We start from the raw sequence: 4604 nt of genomic DNA, 5'->3' as shown, positions 1-4604 counted from the left end.
GGTTTTGAACCTCAATCGTACAGCCTTCAGGGTGACAGATGTGCACCACCACACACAGCTGGCTCCCTTCTGTACCTCATTAGGTTCCACACCTGCTTCCAGATGAACTAGCTCTTCCTACGGGAAGCTTTCCTGGCTGTATCAGCTTTGCTCCATGTTGTCTTTTGTCCATCTGAGAAATTAATGTTTCCCAGTTTCTTCCAAGACTAGATTCTGCATCTGCCTGAAGATCCAAGTTCCATTATGAAGGGGGCCCCTGGGCAAGGTGCTATGGGGGTTTGCTCCCAAGATAGTTTGGCCTTGAGGTGGGAGGGTGTTTCTGACTCCTGTGAAGTGGAAACACAAATTACTTTCACTTTCTGGACCTCCGTGGGAACAGCCTTTTCTCATCTTTTGGGGGTGCCGATGAGGGGTAGGAGGAATGCGTGTATTTTTCTGATTATTTATGTGAAATGTCATTTTTCTTTTTAAGTTTGCTGTTGACTTACACGTGACAGCAGAGACTGTTCAGGATGTGAGACTATTTTCAATCTGCCACAGCCTGCCACCCCACTGGAAACTGGTGCTCAGGAGCCCTGGGGAATCACCTGGGGGAGTTCCCATGCCACAGCTACGCCTGGGGGCGGGTGACCAGCTTGGAAGACCTAGGGTGAGGTGTGGAGCCCAAAGGTGGCCAGATATGGAGATTTTCTGTTGTGATACAGTCTTCCAAACGTCAGAGGTTTCCACTCCACAGGTTAGAGTGTGGACAGTTGATGACTTGGTGTAGCCTGGCCAGAAGGCAGCCTGTACTGGGACCCAGAGCTGGGAAATCTACCCTACAGAATTATAGGAAAGGAGAAAGATGCTGAGGATCCTAGCGATGTGCTTTGACTCCACGAGACCAAGAGTGAAGACGGGGGCAAAGGTCCTGACCTGTGTATCATCAACACAGTACCCACCCTCCCAGGTTTCCACAGAGGGCATTTCAGAGCATGCTCTCTTGACTGCATGAAGTTCAGGCAGACTAAAGGTGCCATCTCTCCTGTGTTAATCTATAGAGTCGCCTGTTCCATGACTTTCTCCTGCCTTAATATGGAGACCCCAGGATCCCCCTTCCCAAACTCCAGACCTGTTGACAAGACACCTTGAAGAGACAGTACACAAACCGTGTACATTCAGTACGAATGCAATACTCTGCATGAATGTGTGTAAATTAGGTCCTTTGAGACAGGTATGTTGACTAGCATAAGGACAAATAGATACACACACACACACACACACACACACACACACATTTAGGAGCACACATGACCACACAAGCAAATACACACATACAAGTACACACATACAGCCACATAGTCACGCTTATATTTCAACCCTAAAATTAATTTAGTTTTCTAATTAAGACTGTAGAAATAGTTTCACCCAGCCCCCTCCTTTTTTTTTTTTTAACAATCCAGCTGTTTTTGCAACATTTTCTTTTTTCCTGCCCTCAATTATTTGCAGACCCATGGAATGATAATTATTATTTACAAAGCAAACAAAGCCTTCGGAGCAAGACCAAGTGCTTTGAGGCTTCACTTCCTGTGTGGAGACTCTGGCTCTCTGGCCTTGAGACGCAGAGAGCACCGGGAGGGTCGTGACAGGCAGCGGAAATATACACTGGGAAGGTGTCCTTGCTCTTTGAAACGGGCAAGAGTAAGTGGCGAGTGAAGAGATTTGGAGAGTCTCTGCAGGATGAGGCTGGGAGGAGGAAGCTGCCTGGTCACTGGGGAGCTACCGGCTGCTGAGCTCATGGGCCACAGGGAATAGGATGGGGTGGATAACACTGCTGGCTGCACAGTGTTCTCAGAGCACCTGGAAACGGCGGCCGGGGCCTCCCTTAGCCCCTCTGAACTGCTGGACACTTTGCTTTTATAACTGTGTTTTTAGCACCAACACCCAATGAAGGTTTCACCCTTAGGATCCTAAGGGTGGCTTCAGTGTGACAGCTGGTAGCCAGAAGGTCTGAATAAACTATCCAATTGCAGATTCCTGAGCATCCCCTACCCCCATCCCCAGGCACAGCAATCTCGGAAGGACAAATGGCAGACATGGTCTGAACTGTGAGATCCAGCTGTCACAGTGAACCAAGGACCATGGTATGGGTCGGCAGGCTTTAGGACAAGGGGCGGAGCGACTCCATGTGTGGAATGTGCCCATCTGCCAAGGTCCAGAGGCCAGCTCTAAGGTGGGTGACAGAAAAGGGTGGGATAATGAACAACAAGGTCCAAGGGAAGAGTGTTTAGGCAAAAGCAAGTGGGGGAACAGGCCCTGTGACTTCCTGGAAAGGTGGGATTTGATGACAGGACACCAAGGGGCTCAAAGAAAGCACATGGTGCCTCCTGGCCCCTTTCCACTTGGAGGCAGAGGGATGGGGAACCTCCTTTCCCCTCTCAAGTGGGACTCACTGCTCAGAACTGAGATCCAGAGCCCTGCAGAATGCCTGGCAGAGCAGGATGTGGTCAGCAGTGGCAAAGCGAATGGTCACACTTCCTCCCAGAACAGGCTTGCTCTCTGCAAAAGAAGGCCCCAACTTTGCTAGGTTAGGGTGGTGGACAAGGCCCATGCTGACCCCAGGGTTAGACACAGAGCACACAGGGGAGGGGGAGGAAGTGGCTCTGTCTAGCCCTGGTCCCCCGTGATTGGACTCCGCAGTACAGATCGTATCTACCATTTGTCTCTGGTGGATTGCAGAACTCTGGGTGCTGCTCAGGAATCTGCAATTGGGGGGCTCCCCCAGGCCTTCTGGCCACCAGCTGTCACTTTGAAGTCATCCTTAGGACCCCACGGGGTCCTTACTATCAGTGCACGTTGGGACAAAAGGAACCTGAAGCCCATCTCTGACACGGAGCGCAGGCTCCTTCTCTAAAAGTGGAACTTTCAGGCAGTTTGATACCATAAGGGCAACAAGATCAGGAGAAAACCAGCGAGGTGACAGGAGAATGTGACATCAAAGAGCAGAAAGGAAACTTTTCGGGGCCCTCCCAGGGGCCAGCTTCAGAGCAAGGATGTTTTCAGAGTTTGTTAAGCAAGGAGTTGATATTAAGCCCAATCTGTATTCTCCTTCCCTTCCAAAACTCTCCCCCCCCTTCTCCCTCCCCACCCCTATGTTACCTCCATTATTCCTCCATTTCCCTTATATTGTAGCCCCTGGCTACCTTCGCTCTAGTTCTCGTCAATGGGTTCCATTTTCTTATGTTCTATATATGAGTTTTGTAAAGTCAGAAAGGAAGAAAGACAGACAAATGGGCGAACAGCTCAGCAGCGGCAGAGGCTTGATTCGGGAAAGGGCATGCAGAGACCCCTAGAATCACGGAGCAGGACGGGAACCTACAAGGAGAGCTGCAGCTGGCCACGGCTAGGGGTAATGCGAGTGCCGGATTAAAGGCCATTGATAAACATCTCTTCTACAGCTGTTGCTGGGGGGGGGATTCTATACAGTGAGGGGGGCAGGAATCTAGAAAAACAATAAAGTTTCTTTAGTTTCTGGAATTGATGTTTAGCCTAAATGTCAAAGCTCTACAAAACAGTGTGACAATGGCTAACAAGACTCAAAATGGAATGTGTTGCTAGTATGAACAAGAATTCCTGTGATGAAGTTGCACCCGCTAAGAATGGTGGGTGGACTGGCGAGAGCGGCCGTGATGTGGGGCGGTAGACATGGTGCAGACCCAGAGGCTCACTACCTTGCCTTAGACTAACTTCAGCCCCCTTAACAGCCTTTTCTTGCCCACCTCTGTGTTAGAACTAACAGATCTAACCCCCTGGAGCCCATTAACTCAGCAAACAACTAGTTTTCACCAACCAAAAGCTAAGAATGTCATCCAATAGCATCTGGGCTGATAGAAAAGCTTCCTCCACCTTGCTGCTTAGCGCCTCTCAGACGGACCGACCAGTTTATTTTGAACTTGCCCTGATTTAGGATGTTCGTTCTGTAAAACTATAAGAACTTCGTGAAACTGCTTCTACGTCAAAACATGGAATTTGGGATAACCTAAATCCATGTTCCTGGGGCGTGATCTCTCAAATTTACCTTCAGGATAAACTACCTCTTATCTCTTTAAGATGGGAGTCGTGTTTTCTCATTAACACTAATGAGCTTATGGATTTGGTTTTGTTTTGCTTGTCTTCTGTCCCTAGGTTATTTCACTGAGCCTCACACCTTTGTGGCTTGCTCATGTGTATGCAAACGGTGACTCTGTTTTTAACTCTGTGTGTGTGTGTGTGTGTGTGTGTGTGTGTGGTATACGCATGTGTATGTTTTTGTCTGTGCACATGCATGTGAAGAACAGAAGACAGAAGACATGTTGGGTGACTTCCTCAGTCTCATTCTGTCTTGTTTTGGAGGACAGAGTCTCCACTGAACCTGGAGCTTGCTGAGTAGGCTACGCTGATTGGCTAGTGAGCTGGAGGGATCTTGCTATCTCTGTCTCCCAGTGTTGGGGTTACAGATGTGAGCTGTCACATCCAACTTTTCCTGGGTGCTGGGGATCCAAACTCAGCCTCTAATGCTTGAACAGTAAGCACTGTACCCACCGAGCCATCTCTCTAGTTTCCGTTTTTCGGTTTTGGGGGAGCCC

Source organism: Alexandromys fortis, unplaced genomic scaffold (genome assembly GCF_014885135.2).
Source record: "Alexandromys fortis isolate MF-2015 unplaced genomic scaffold, M_Fortis_MF-2015_v1.1 scaffold_1, whole genome shotgun sequence".
Classification (NCBI taxonomy): Eukaryota; Metazoa; Chordata; class Mammalia; order Rodentia; family Cricetidae; genus Alexandromys; species Alexandromys fortis.
The sequence above is the reverse complement of the archived record's forward strand: the minus strand, read 5'-3'. Positions refer to the sequence as shown.